General features: G+C 43.4%; 1 long non-coding RNA gene across 1 annotated transcript in view; it reads right to left on the bottom strand.

Moving 5' to 3' along the window:
* Window positions 1–1,502: 1,502 nt before the first annotated feature.
* LOC310852191 overlaps window positions 1,503–16,110 on the bottom strand; it is a 38,492-nt gene continuing 23,884 nt past the window's right edge. Inside the window, exon 2 of the long non-coding RNA XR_014568023.1 lies at window positions 1,503–1,701. This is a non-coding gene — a long non-coding RNA (uncharacterized lncRNA). The remainder of the gene's footprint in view (window positions 1,702–16,110) is intronic.

Here is a 16,110-nt window from a genome sequence, read left to right as displayed (position 1 = left end):
GAGGAGGAGGAAGAAGAAGAAGAAGAAGAAGAAGAAGAAGAAGAAGAAGAAGAAGAAGAAGAAGAAGAAGAAGAAGAAGAATAGATGCTGTGGTGACCAGCATTGGCCTTCACTGACCTAGGAAGTGTTGTAGATCCTGTTTGCCACTAGCTATCATCTGTCACTTTCCAGGTGGTCACTTGGATGGGGGGCTGGGCTGTGGGGTCCAGGACTTGGTCCAGGCTTAACTGTACCACTTCTTCGATCAACACTGGTGTTTGTGTCTTCTTCCTCCACACAGCAGCAGGTTAGCTGCCACACCCCATAATTTCATCAATAGGTGGCAATTCAGGACCCAGTTCAACCAGGGTCCAATATAGTTATTCCCATTAGAATGATCTCAGTTGTAAGGATATATGAGCAGATTTGAAGCTGATCAATCAAATTGGATCACTTGGACTATTAGTCTCTTTTTCTTCAGTTGGACTAATTGACTTAAACCTAAATACAGTGGCTTAATTGATTCATGGAGTGCAGCCTTTGATACTCAAGAATCCAATGCAGTGATTAAGTATCATCTCGGCAAGATTGCAGTTCTTATTTATTTTTACATATATCACTATTTCCATTTATGTCCCATATATCATTTTTAATATTCAGTGTATGGATAAATTCTGTATTTCAATGAGCTACATTTTCTGCTCCATGTTAATAGCCAACACTGTTTTACATTAGCTGTTCTTGTTTCTTACCACTTGGTAATGTTCATCAATCAAGATCTTTCTCCATTGTCTACCTCTTTTAGTTGGCACCAGTGAAAAATGGTATGAGGCTGGAGCTCACAATGTACTTTTATTTATTTATTTTCAACATCTTGAAATTTAACTCTGTGATAGAATACATCTGATTTTACATGGCAGATTGTGCGGCCAAATGGCGTAAGCCAGCCAATATTAATAATTTCTAATTCTTGTTGAAAGCAGTGGGATGAAATTTACAATCTCACGGAGTAAACCTGTTTCTGGGCTTTACCACTTCAGACATAGGGATAGAGCCCTTTTAAAATCTGAGAGGCTCAGGGGAAGAACGTTCAATTCAGTCACCTTATCACCTTCAGTATAGCATGCCATGTATGAACACTATTTATCCCCCGCCCAAACAAACTAATTATGCATATAATCATTTCAAAAAGCATCTATATCAGAAACAGAATCTTAAGGTTTTATGTCTCTAAAACTCAAAGATAAAAAAATAAAGATTTCATTTGCAATATTTCTCCTTCAGTCCTTCTGCATATGGATTTCATGTTTCAGCAATTAATATAAAAAATAAACGAAGAAAATATTTACACATAACACCGAGATACTTTCATATTAATGTAAAAGTTATGCAGTTATATAAGTTATATCTCATATCTACATTTCTTGGCAGCAAATTCAAAAATGAGATTATCAAAGACATTTCCCTCATTAGATAGTATTCTATAGAGGGAACAGATAATGATGATAGTCTTGACTGCCGCATTGTTGACCATAATTTATTTTTAATAAAAGATGATTTGGAGAATCCTCTTTCTCCTTCACAATTCGAAATGGTCAGAGTGAGATAAAGGAGGCAAGCTATGGTAACATTTGGAAAAAGCTTCTGCTGGGTCTTTACTGTAAATTATCTTCAAACCACGCTGTGCTGTAGTCTCAGATCCATCACATTCTTCTGCAGTATCTAGGAAATGAGTGAAATGTTTTAGCTCAGAGAGCAGAGAGATTAGAAACCATCCCCAAAGCTTCTGCATCCTTTTCTGTGAGAAAGTTCAGGGTAGCAGGAGAGGGTATATTGTTTATTAATATCCTTCCTAACTTCCACTAGCAAGTTCCTTTACTTAGCACAGTTCATTCCCCTTTACACAGCAGAAAACTAATTGCAAACTCGTGTGAGTTTCTTAAGACAATATGCAATTCAGTCTGGCTTGTCCAGATTGAAATGTTTCTAATATTTTACTGGTAAGACCCCTTGAATCCCTCCTAAAAGAATAAAGACACCATAGTCTTATTCATAAGTAACAAAAAGAAAGTTTACTCATGATCAGGCAGAGCACAGTGTGATCCCTGAAGGCAGGCTTTAGGCTTAAAGTTTCTTTCTTTCTTTCTTTCTTTCTTTCTTTCTTTCTTTCTTTCTTTCTTTCTTTCTTTCTTATGGCCGCGAGAGTTCTGGTAGCACAAGGATAGAAGACTGAAGAAACCCCAACCAAAGAATCATGGCAAGAAAAATTGATGGACTATGCAGAACTGGCAAAACTGACATACAAGCTCCGGGACAAGGATAACTGTGACTTTAAAGATGAATGGGAACCCTTTACAAAGTATTTGAAGATACAACAAAGCGAACTGGACTCGTTGGCTGGTTTTCAATAAACATTCACAATTCTTTATTGATAATAATCAGCTAAATAATTTGAGGATGTATACAACTGTGTAACATGCAGAAAACAGCATTTTTAGAGAAATCAAAGACTGGAACTGAGGGAAGTTGGGGGGTGGGGGGGTTCTGTGGGGGGAGGGAGGGGAGGGAGGAAAAATGGGGGGAAATAAGGATGATATGTTTCTGGATAATATGTTTTGTTTTAATTTCGAATAAAATTTATTTTGAATGACAAAAAAAGTTTCTTTCTTTTTAAAATATATTTTTATTGAACAATTTTAGCAAATAAATTATAATCAACATAACCATTTACATCCCCCCTCCCCCCCCCACAATGACTTCTCTCAGCTCCCCTCCCTTGTTTCTTTACACATATTATCCTCTGCATATTATAAAATTGTACATATCATTACCTTATCTATCACATATTCATCTAATAACTTTGTGGATGTTTATTCAAAACCTGCCAAGGAGTCCAAGTCGTTTTGTTGTCTTTTTAGGCAATTTGTAAAAAGGCCCCATTCTTCCTTGAAGTCACGATTGTCCTTATTACACAATTTGTATGTCAACTTAGCCAATTCCGCACAGCTCATCAATTTTTCTTGCTACTGTTCTTTCGTTGGGATTTCCTCATTCTTCCATCCTTGTGCTAAAGCATGTTCTCACTGAAAGAGAGCACGGGTTGCGGATGAGGCTAACAGAACACCCCATAGTTGCCAGGCAGGATAGATTCAAGAGCCTTGAATAAGATTGGAGGTTGGAGTTGCTGGGGTAAATAGGATGTTGCCAATTTAGGGGTGGGACCTGAGGTTATTTAAGTAAGGTCCACTGCTCTTTCCTTTCTCTTTTGCTGTGGACACCGGATCACCCGCCCGCCCTCCCTTGTTTGGGCTTCGCTCTGACCTTGCTATGCCTGTCATGGGGTCGTTTGCATTGGTGCGGGGGCCCGGTAGGAATTTTTCCTTTTGGCTGATTAGTGCGTGCCAATTGGGTTTTGCCTACTGCGTAGCAAATCGTCACAACTTGTAAGGTTGGTGGTTAGGCATTGGTTAAATTGGTTGGTGGAGGGGTGTGGATTGGCTGTGCCTACCCCTCCAATGCTGCTGCTGCTGGGAATTCCGTTAAAGGAATTCTGGGGCTTACCATCCCCTCGTCCAAACCCTTGGAGCAGGGTGCGGGCCGTGTAAGTTCCCAAGGAGCAAGCAGGGAGTAGCTGAGGGTCTGTGTCGCAGCCCCAGTTGTCCCTGGTCTTGGTCCTCCACACGCTGACTCACGGGAGTCAGCGCTGTCCCCCAAGGCGGGGGGGACAGCTAGTCATAACCAATGCCTAAGCAACCACTCACAATCTTGTATGATAATAAAGTTGTGGCCAAAATTATGCCAAAAACCTTAAACAAAAATTAAGTGTGATGTGTGAGTTATTGGGGAAGGGGTGTACTGGGGACCTCAGCACGCAACAAGACTCTTGCTGCTAGGCTTAAAGTTTCAAGCATATACAAACAGGTTTGCCCCATATGTGGGTTGACCTTATTACTGCTGTTAGCAGTCTGGGAAGTTCACAGGACAAAAGGAAGATGGAAAAGAGAGAGAGTAGGAGCATGCCTTGGCCTTTTACCAGGTCTGGAAAGGTCACGCCCACCCACCAGTCACATGGAAGGAAGGAAGCTCTAGGCCAGGAGGAACAGGAAATTTTGACTGGCTGGACCAAACATTCCCTTGTATGTCCACTCTAGCAAAACAAGGAATGTTGTACTTGACTGCTCCCAGTGGATTATATCTCATACTTTCCAGTGCACCATGATTTGCAGAAGAATGGTCCATACTTACCAGAAATCCAAAGAAATCCACAACATCTGGGTAAACAAACGAGCACCTCTCTAGTTCCATTTGTAGCTTATTTAAAATACTGTAGTATGTTTCCACCCTGAATTTGTCTCTGCCAGTTAGCTTGCAATAACTTTTTTTCCATTTGGGAAAAACTGATTTGTGTATCCATGATTTTGGTCTTTCATCTGAGTACAGTGGTACCTCGGGTTAAGAACTTAATTCATTCTGGAGGTCTGTTCTTAATCTGAAACTGTTCTTAACCTGAGGTACCACTTTAGCTAATGGGGCCTCCCGCTGCCAATGCGCCGCTGCACCACCACCTCACGATTTCTGTTCTCATCCTGAAGCAAAGTTCTTAACCCGAGGTACTACTTCTGGGTTAGCGGAGTCTGTAACCTGAAGCGTCTGTAACCTGAAGCGTATGTAACCCGAGGTACCACTGTATGTGGCTTCCACTTGTTGTTTCTTTTCTTTGTATCTTCTTCAGTTCTTCAGAGTTGTCCCACACACGATCCGAAGAGAAACCAGAATTGTCCCACATGTCATTGACAAAGATGATGAGGGAAGAATACAAATTTCCCCTGGACATAGCATTCTTGTTGGATTTTTGTTTACAGAGACAAATCTACGGGGATCTTATGCCTTAATGCCCTCAAAAAAATATATTTCAAATGATTTCATCATTTTTATTTTATTGAACCAAAGAATGTGCTTCTAACTTAACCACCGCTTTCTCTTTGGAATCAATGGCAATCTTTATCAAGGTGTCCAAAATGCTGCAATAATTAAGAACAAGTGTTGTGTGGCATTGTCTCAGAAGACCTACTTTGATGGTGACATGTTTTTCAAGGTGTTCTTTGGCGTATTGCTTGGGAGGGCCAGTGATCAATATCAGTTTGAAACAATTTCAATCTTTGGGTAGGTCTGACTGTGGGAAACAGCCTGTAGGTCTGATTATGATTCAGTTTACAACAGGGGTCGCCATTTTTTTTTTAGCCGTGGGCCGGTCCACTGTCTCTCAGACCTTGTGGTGGGCCGGAGAAACTGTACTGGTGGGGGGAGCTGGAAGAAGAGGCGAGGGGGGCAAGTAGTCCTCCTCCCACCCCCAGCGGCTGTGTTTACCTTCCCAGGGGCTGCCACCACCACCACTGTCATCTGGCCCACAGGAACACAAGGGCAGCTGCGGCAGGAAGATGAGCGGCATGATAGGGCTGGCTCTGGAGAGGGGCTGCTTAAAATGGCACTCAGCCAGCTCCCTTCCTCCTCTAGGCACGGCAAGGAGAAGCCAGGAGGAGGGAGGGAGGAGGCACTGCCACGGTGTGTGTGAGGGAGGGGGGGAATGGAATGGCGCAGGGGGGAAATGGCACAGCCTGAACAAACAGAATCCCCACATTGATCCACGGACAGTCTGCGGGCCGGATCCTGAAGGCAATTGGGCCTGATCCGGCACGCGGACCTTAGTTTGCCGACCCCTGGTTTACAACCTCATAAAGAACTAGGCCCACGTTGCAACTAACTTTTGTGGATTGTGCCCTTTAAGGAGTTTTCCTTCTCATTTCCTTCACCACTCTGATTTCATAGAAATAAAAGAAAAGGAGGTGAGCTGATTATCATACAATTATAGAAATGGAAATGAAACACCTAATCAAGGATGAATAGCTTGTGTAACTATTAACCAATGCATGGCAAACCTTTATGTTGCTCTGCATTGAACCATCCATCAGGCGTATCATGGCAGCTTCTTGGCTAATGTTTAAACTGTTCCACAGCAATTTTAACTTGAAGTTAACAGCAATCTTTTAGCTATACATTCACATTCAGGGGCTTTTCCAAATGACAGGGCTATCTGCACAATAAGTACACCACTGTCACTAATTGGTTGTTGGGAATCCGGATGCCCTCCTTTAACAGCAATAGCCAAAACAACAACCAACCATACCTCTCTGAATGAGGGATTATGCAAAATCTAAAACGATAAAACTTTGAAGGACTCTGGTAATTCCGCCCCCCCACACACACCCTGAAAAATCACTCTCTCCACCTCCAAGAAACTGCAAGAAGAAAAGTGTTTCTGCAATCTCAGGATCTGGCAAATTCAGAAAAGAATGCAGAGGATCCTGGGCTGGCCAAAGATCTGGCGACTAGCAAAATTATTGCAGAGGGGTGGGCAGAACTGAATTTCATTTAAAGCACCCTTTGAAGCATTCTGCTTGGGCAAAACTTCGGCAAAATTTTTGAAGGAAGCTCAAAGAATTTTGATAAGAGAAGAAACATGTTTCCATGCTTGGCTTGGGACACATGTCTTTAAAGAAATTTGTAACGTATATAGAGATGTGTCTTTAAATACATCTGCAAACTACTTATCTGTGTTCTGCAACAGGTAAGATGAGTTAGCTTAATGCAGAGCTTTCCCCATCATAAACCTAATTCTAGCAGTTTGAAAGCACGTCAAAGTGCAAGTAGATAAATAGGTACCGCTCTGGCAGGAAGGTAAATGGCATTTCTGTGCACTGCTCTGGTTTCGCCAGAAGCGGCTTAATCGTGCTGGCCACATGACCTGAAAAAACTGTCTGCGGACAAACGTTGGCTCCTTCGGCCAGTAAAGTGAGATGAGTTCTGCAACCCCAGAGTCGTTCATGACTGGACTTAATTGTCAGGGGTTCTTTACCTTTATAGCACTTATAACGGCATTCAAAATTTCAATAGCCAATTGATAGGGAATACAGTATTTGGGTCAGATTAGGGACATGGAGGGAGATTCAGCATTAATGATCTCAAGAGGCTTCATGCCAGGGAACAGAGGGCTTGGCCACTCTGGCTTTGTCCCATAAAGAAAGCATTGCCATGCTGTGCAGCTTGCATTGTCTTGCCACTGCCTCACTTATTACCAGCATCTAGGAGCTGATCTGCAAATTGCCCTTTCTCTTACATTCTCAATACAATTGCAAATGTATGCTGTCCTAGCTTGAAACACACACTAGCTAACACAGTGGGTGTGTTCAGAATTTTGAGAAAGTGTTGTGGGCACCAGTCACAAAATGGCTACTATGGGCACGTGGTATAACATAACTTGGCTGCCATGGGGGGGTGTAGAGAGAGTCATAGAATCATAGAGTTGGAAGAGACCACAAGGGCCATCGGGTCCAACCCCCTGCCAAGCAGGAAACACCACCAGAGCGCTCCTGGCATATGGTTGTCAAGCCTCTGCTTAAAGACCTCCAAAGAAGGAGACTCCACCACACTCCTTGGCAGCAAATTCCACTGTCGAACAGCTCTTACTGTCAGGAAGTTCTTCCTAATGTTTAGGTGGAATCTTCTTTCTTGTAGTTTGGATCCATTGCTCCGTGTCCGCTTCTCTGGAGCAGCAGAAAACAACCTTTCTCCCTCCTCTATGTGACATCCTTTTATATATTTGAACATGGCTATCATATCACCCCTTAACCTCCTCTTCTCCAGGCTAAACATGCCCAGCTCCCTTAGCCGTTCCTCATAAGGCATCGTTTCCAGGCCTTTGACCATTTTGGTTGCCCTCCTCTGGACACGTTCCAGTTTGTCAGTGTCCTTCTTGAACTGTGGTGCCCAGAACTGGACACAGTACTCCAGGTGAGGTCCGACCAGGGCAGAATACAGTGGCACTATTACTTCCCTTGATCTAGATGCTATACTCCTATTGATGCAGCCCAGAATTGCATTGGCTTTTTTAGCTGCCGCGTCACACTGTTGGCTCATGTCAAGTTTGTGGTCAACCAAGACTCCTAGATCCTTTTCACATGTACTGCTCTCAAGCCAGGTGTCACCCATCTTGTATTTGTGCCTCTCATTTTTTTTGCCCAAGTGCAATACTTTACATTTCTCCCTGTTAAAATTCATCTTGTTTGTTTTGGCCCAGTTCTCTAATCTGTCAAGGTCGTTTTGAAGTGTGATCCTGCCTCTGGGGTGTTAGCCACCCCTCCCAGTTTGGTGTCATCTGCAAATTTGATCAGGATGCCCTTGAGTCCATCATCCAAGTCGTTGATAAAGATGTTGAATAAGACCGGGCCCAAGACAGAACCCTGTGGCACCCCACTATTCACTCTTCTCCAGGATGAAGAGGAACCATTGATGTGCACCCTTTGGTCAGTCAGCCAGTTACAAATCCACTGAATGGTAGCATAGTCAAGACCACATTTTACCAGCTTCTTTACAAGAATATCATGGGGCACCTTGTCAAATGCCTTGCTGAAATCAAGGTAGGCTACATCCACTGCGTTCCCTTCATCTACCAGGCTTGTAATTCTGTCAAAAAACAAGATCAGGTTCGTCTGACATGACTTATTTTTCAGAAATCCATGCTGACTATTGGTGATCACAGCATTCCTTTCTAGGTCCTTTCTAGAGTGAGCCAATGGAGACCAGAAGTGCTTTGTGGCTTTGAGGGGATATTTATGGAGGTGTTTCACAGGTGCCATAGGTTGTACTGGTGAGTGGCCATGGGCTCTGTGTTGGCAATCACTGAGATAACCTTTCCAGGCAAAATGGAGACATGTGTGCCAAGATGTAGAGATGGAGCTAGCTGCTCTGGCCCCCGGAGGGGGTGCCACGGTGATGTCACCCCCCCCTGGATGATACCCAGGGCGGGCTGCCTCCACTGCCTCCACCACATCCCCTCTTACTCCGCTACTGCCAAGATAGCGTGGGGACACAAAATGGATGCAAGATTGTGTTCTCTGGCAACAAACAGTTATCGGGGGGAGGGGGTTAAAGTGGGGAGCCTGATCCTTACTCTTCCTGCCATTCCATCACAAATGAATTACAGAATATTGCAGAAAAAGTACCATATTTTACTTTTAGCAAAGCTGCTAGGCGTCACAGCTGTTGTTATCCTTCAAAGCCTTATCATTAAGCATTCATGGATGGCTTTAGCTGTTTGGCTATTTATTCGCTGCAATAGCAGATACATATTTACAAATGACAAGCAGAAATATTATTGCACTTATTAGGAGCATTGCCATTGATTTTGATGGAGGCTCAACCTCGTCTTATTCCCCCCCCCCCCCCCGCCGTCATGGAAAATATGTACCAAACAATGGAAAGGATCCAACTAAATTCTCCATTCTTTAAGAATGCTCACTATCAAAGGGATTTGCTAATTAGCTTTTTTATGGTAGATAGCAGGCTATTGTTTGTGCTAGTCAATTTCAATCCATGAACTATGTTTTCAGATCCTGAAAGAGACTTTCCATATTGTTTGCTTTAATACTATTATTTTCTACTTGCCTACACTGTTCCAATAATTGTGAAATTGGAAATACACTAGAAGGTGTAAGTGAACTGGATCTAATAGCTCTTATTAATGAACTCTTCTAGGAAATACATGAGGGTTATGACCTCTCTCAGAATGGGAATAATGTTTTTATGAAGAGCATATATTTGAACAATACTAGGCTGGCAATTTGATTGAATGAAGAGAGGTTACAGAAATGGAGCACTGAGAAAGTTGATGATGAAACCTTAGGAGGCTACTTCTTGGCATTCCTTCATTTTCTGAAATCATAAAACAGTATTGTAATGGGTTTTAAATTGTCGACTGCCCCCAAATTAAGAGGATTTGGGGGGTAAGAAAATAGGCATAGAAAAGTCAATTGCATTTTCTACCCTTTTTTGATAACCTCTTGATGCCTAGATGGAATTATGCAAAGGCAAACAGTGTTTCTGCCTATAAGATGAATAAACTCATTATTTTATTTTTTTTGCTGCTGAATATTTTCTTATGTTTTATCAACTGCAAAGCTAGATGTGCATCAGTAATATGATTTTCTGTTCAGAGGGATGGACTCCTATTATTCAGTTTTATACCACACAAAGAATGCAGAAAATTAAGCAAAATCTTATTTAACAGTCACAGAGTGGGTAATCGTAGTGGCTCTTTAGTAAACAAAACATATATAGATTTTCTCCCTTCATAGGCATCGTCTTGTTCTAATATAATTTTGTATGTTTCTGTTATTTTTTCCTGGGCGATTTCAGAATTTCAAGGGTGGGGGGAACAAACCATGCTTCCTGTACAGTGTGTGGAATGGGATGAGCAGAGGACTCTTAGAGCCCCTTTTCTGCTATTGCAACATCCATGTATCTTAGCTGGGATTCTGTACAGTCCCAGCAGAGCATGAATTGCTCTGTGCAACCTGAATTGGGGCACATGACACACAACCCTTTTTGGGCTTGCTTGAGTGCCTCATTTCCTCTTTCCCATATGTCAAATGATTGCCTTGTTCATCAGGATAGAAATGACTGATCAACCATAAGTTCCTCTGACAAGTTCCTCTGACTGGAGAGCAAGTGGCCAGAGCATAGCTGTCAAGCGTCCCTTATTTGGCGGGACAGTCCCTTATCCCAGCGCCATGTCCCGCTGCTGTCCCTTATTGACATGCATGATGTCCCTTAAATTTCCCAGGTTTCAAAGGAAGCAGCTCCTCTCCCTCCCTCCCTGCCGGCCAGGGAGGAGGGAGGCTCCAACTGTGTTGCTTGGCTGCGTTGCTCACCCAATAAGAAGTCTAAGAATGACTGGGGGTGGAGCTTGCATGCCTTGTGCTGATCAAATCGGCTGTGTTGCCTGGGGACTCACCTTTGCTCAGTGCTTCCCAGCGGAGAGGTGACGGTGGTTTTCCTTGAGGCTTGAGGCTTCGTTTGGCTGCTGGCTGAGCTTTCTGCCTTTGGCTCAGAGGGGCTCAGAAGTTGAACATACCTGTGCTTGGAAAACCCCTTATTTTGGCTGCTGATCCCTTATTTTTGAGGCTGCTGGTCCCTTATTTTCAAATCTGTAAGTTGACAGCTATGGGCCAGAGGATGGAGAAGATGCCGACCCTGAGATCTGGGAGCAGGGAAGTCCATTGAGCAGCCCACTCCCCCAGCCAGAGTCCCATCCTAAGGATCCCCGTCCACCAAGGAATTGCAGCGGAAATGTGAAAGCTTCAACTAGGTGGCATCAAAGATGGACAAGGCCCTGAAAGAATGTTTGGTGATAATGGCTGGAGTGGAAGGCTTGGCCTTCACAAGAGAGAGACGGTGCTTTGTGTTCACCAGTCACTGACATTCTTCATCCTACATACTTACCCTGTGTCTCCTCTTTGAATCTGCAGACACTGCTACTAGATGTTGATGGATGGTTGGCTAGCCAACAGAGCAGCCCTTCCCCAACCCAACGCTTTAGATGTCTTGAATATGACATAAGAATGTAAGTACATCCTGCTGGATCAAGCCAATGACCCATCTAGTCCAGCTTCCTGCTCTCACTCTGGCCAAGCCAGGTGCCTGAAGGAATCTGCAAGAGCACTGTCTCTTCCTGTGGTTCCCAGCAACAAGGTAAGCAAAAGCATATTGCCTACAACAGTGGAGGTAGATCACAACCATCAGGATTAGTAGGCACTGATAGCCTTATCCTCCATGCATTTGTTGGATGATGAAGGCATCTATTTGTCTCAAGAGACAATGGAGTGCAACTCCCGGGGTGAAGTCAAACCACTACATAAGCAGCACTGAAGTGACCTTCCTTTTAAAGCCATCCAAGTTGGTGGCCATCCTCCCTGAAACTGATGCTGACTTGGTCCAACATCTGGAGGGCAATAGTCTGAAGATGCAGCACAGTTTAAGGTAAAGGTAAAGGGACCCCTGACCGTTAGGTCCAGTCGTGACCGACTCTGAGGTTGCGGCACTCATCTCGCTTTACTGGCCAAGGGAGCTGGCGTTTGTCTGCAGACAGTTTCTGGGTCATGTGGCAAACCAGAGCAGCGCACGGAAACATCGTTTACCTTCCCGCCGGAGCAGTACCTATTTATCTACTTGCACTTTTGTGCTTTCAAACTGCTAGGTTGGCAGGAGCAGGGACCGAGCAACAGGAGCTCACCCCGTCACAGGGATTTGAACCGCCGACCTTTTGATCAGCAAGTCCTAGGCTCTGTGGTTGAACCCACAGCGCCACCCGTGTCCCTCTGCAGCACAGTTTAGCCAAGGGCAATTTGACAATACTCAAGGACGGGAGGAAGGAGACATAGGAAATATTTTCTGGGGTATTGGAAAGTGCATATGGAAAATAAGGGAAAGGGGTACAGAGTGTTTTTCAACACACACACACAAACACACACACACACACACACACACACACACAGAGAGAGAGAGAGAGAGACAGACAGAACTTCTGTACCATTATTCCTTCCTTGTTTCACACACTTTCGTGCCAATGTTACATGCAGAGAGAGAGATTAACTCAATTCTAACAATAATATTGGCAGATGTATAATGAAGCTTAATTTCTCGGAATTAAAAAGCTCTTTCCCCAGTGGTGAACCAATACTATTTCCACTTAAAATGGCAGTTTGCAAATCAACAAACACATATGCATCGAACAGAAGCAACATAATGTGACAGTTCTGTTTTTCACCTATCTGTCCAGTCTGCTTTGCCTAAATATGTACAAATGATTGCTTAAGCTCCTGCCTTTTCAGGGGTTTTTTTTTCCTTTTTAAAGTTCCACATCCAAGGTAACTCCATGGTGTGTTTTATAGGAGAGACGTCTGCTCTGTGAACTGCAAGAAAAACACAAAATTCCGACTTCCAGATGGAAAGGTCCTTCCAGCCATCCCAGAAGTTTCTACTAGTGCTGCAGTACTAATGAGACCTGCAGTGATACCTCAAACCTCTGCATCACAGAAAAAGAATGGCCTTAGCATTGCTGCCTGACCATAGCCTTGCTAGGGTCAGGAAAAAATACTTTTTGTTACATGTTGAAGAGAAAAGGCTTGGATAAGCATTTTAAAATGAATGGAAAATAGAGGTTTGGGACAGGGTAATGACACTCTAGCCGCTCATTTTCAGAATGGTGGATGTAGGCAGGAGAAGGAGCTGTGAATATACTTTTATATATACTGAGATCCAGCGCCAAGGGCTTTCTGGCGGTTCCCTCATTGCGAGAAGTGAGGTTACAGGGAACCAGACAGAGGGCCTTCTCGGTAGTGGCACCAACCCTGTGGAACACCCTCCTTTCAGATGTGAAGGAAATAAGTAGCTATCCTATCTTTAAAAGACATCTGAAGGCAACCCTGTTCAGGGAAGTTTTTAATATTTAATGCTGTATTGTTTTTAATACTTGATTGGGAGCCGCCCAGAGTGGCTGGGGAAACTCAGCCAGATGGGCGGGGTATAAATAATATATTATTATTGTTGTTGTTATTTTATGAATTATTATTATTTTATGAATAGAGCACCCCAAAGTGAGGGTCCGAGCCTCAGGTCTAGGGTCCACATGTAAAAAAGGTAAAGGTAAAGGACCCCTGGACGGTTAAGTCCAATCAAAGACGACTATGAGGTTGTGATGCTCATCTTGCTTTCAGATCGAGGGAGCTGCTCAGAGAAGTCTAGCTAGCAGCCTTGGTTCAATCATGAGCTCCATCTCAGCATGTACCATGAGGGCGCATTCATAGAGATAGGAAAAGGTTAAGAGTGATCCTTGCATGCACACTTCCTGTTTGCAAAAACACGGACACTTTGGCAAATTCAAAATACCATCCGGAGTCAAATTTTACCCCTGAAAAAGAGGACGGTTTCAGGAAAATTCAGGCATATGGCAACCCTAGGCTCACAAATTCATTGGGAAGTCCTCACCCCTAAAGGCTCAAATATGTTTCCCTTCTAAAGCAATTTAAGTGTGAATTCTCCTGGAGACAATTCATGGGCCTGATCCTCTGTTGGCTTACTCTGAATTAAGTCCTATTATATTCAGTAGTGCTTACTCCCTAGTAAGTGTGATTGGAGTTGCAGCCTTAGTGCCCTATGTAAACTAGAAAGATTGTCAAATTTAGGTATGTCACACATGCAGGAACGGAGGATTGGCAGAAAAAGGAACAGGAAATTGAAAATCAGGATAGTTTTGACTGTGCAATTTGTTCAATAATAAGTGTTTGAAGCAAGTCAAATACTTCTAAGCAGTTGTTTTATACTGAGTCATCTAGGGGGGAAAAGAAGAAAAATAAAAAACCACCAGGCACATTTCTAATCAGTATCCAACCAATTTCCCAGGTGTGACAATTTCCTCCAAAGACTCAGAGAACATCCTGAATCATTCTTCCTCCTGTGCTAGAAATATTAACTTCATCTACCCTTTGTTGCCCTAAATGAGTACACATTTTCTGCAAGGCTGACACTCAACAGTGTTTCCTGGTAGGACATACTTACAGCGGCGAGTTCACACATCTATGACTCATGATTAAGGTGTAATTCCAAAATGGCTGAATTACTTCCCTGCCATAGAGCGAGGAGGACTGTGGTAGATATAAAACAATTGACTTTTGGCCTCTGTGAGAACATAGGCTTGCCATATTTCAATCAGTGACAATCCAGACAGAAAAGCTGTTGAGTTTTTTTGTTTTTTTTTTGCAAAATTGCAAAAAGAGAGAGACTTTTTAAAGCCATTTTTTAATGGAAAATTGGCAAAAACGACACTGCTGACATCTGTTGCTATATGTCTGGATTTTCCTGGACACTTTGCCGATTTCGGTCTGGACACTGCTGCCAACTACAATATTCTGGGAAATTCCTGACGCATTCTGACCCAATGAGAACCACATACAGTGGTATCTCAGTTGTTGAACATAATCCATTCTGGAAGACCGTTCGACTTCCAAAACGTTCGACAACTGAGGCACAAAGGGCGGTCAGCAAAGTCTATGGAGATAATTGGAAAAAACTCAACGGAAGCCGTTTGACTTCCAATGCGCGTTTGAAAATGGAATCATTTACTTCCAGGTTTTCGGCTTTCAAAAACTGAAACGTTTGGCAATGGATATGTCCGAAAACCGATGTACAACTGTATATGAATTTTAGAGCTGTAAGCCTGTATGTTGTTGTTTATCCGTTTAGTCGTGTCCTACTCTTCATGATCCCATGGACCACAGCACACCAGGCACTCTTATCTTCCACTGCCTCCCGCAGTTTGGTTAAACTCATGTTTGTAGCTTCGAGAACACTGTCCAACCATCTCGTCCTCTGTCGTCCCCTTCTCCTTGTGCCCACCATCTTTCCCAACATCAGGGTCTTTTCCAGGGAGTCTTTTTTTCTCATGAGGTGGCCAAAGTATTGGAGCCACAGCTTCAGGATCTGTCCTTCCAGTGAGCACTCAGGGCTGATTTCCTTCAGAATGGATAGGTTTGATCTTCTTGCAGTCCATGGGACTCTCAAGAGTCTCCTCCAGCACCATAATTCAAAAACATCAATTCTTGGGCGATCAGCCTTCTTTATGGTCCAGCTCTCACTTCCATACATCACTACTAGGAAAACCATAGCTTTTACTATTCGGACCTTTGTTGGCAAGGTGATGTCTCTACATCACAGTTTAGCCAAGGGCAATTTGACAAAACAGTGGTACCTCAGGTTACATACGCTTCAGGTTACATACGCTTCAGGTTACAGACTCTGCTAACCCAGAAATAGTGCTTCAGGTCAAGAATTTTGCTTCAGGATAAGAACAGAAATTGGTCTCCTTCAGCACCATAATTCAAAAGTATAAGTTCTTCTGGTAATCAGCCTTCTTTATGGTCCAGCTCTCACTTCCATACATCACTAGTAGGCCTGTATATGTTTCCTTTAAGCTCCAACCCCAATCTGTAATACAGTGGTACCTTGGGTTATGTAGCCCTCTGGATACATAATCTTCAGGTTGTGAACACAGCAAACCTGGAAGTGTATACTTCCATGTTTCACCATGTGCATATGCACAGAAGCGATCTGTGTGCAGCACACATGCGCAGAAGCGCTCAATCGCGCCACGTGTGTGCACAGAAGGGTGCCTCCATTTGAGGACTTTTTGAGATATGACCGGGCCTCCGGAACAGATCCCATCCGTAACCGGAGGTACCA

Source organism: Podarcis gaigeae (genome assembly GCF_964106915.1).
Source record: "Podarcis gaigeae genome assembly, chromosome: 9".
Classification (NCBI taxonomy): domain Eukaryota; kingdom Metazoa; phylum Chordata; class Lepidosauria; order Squamata; family Lacertidae; genus Podarcis; species Podarcis gaigeae.
Note: the sequence above shows the minus strand (reverse complement) of the source record. Positions and strands in the feature narration are given on the sequence as shown.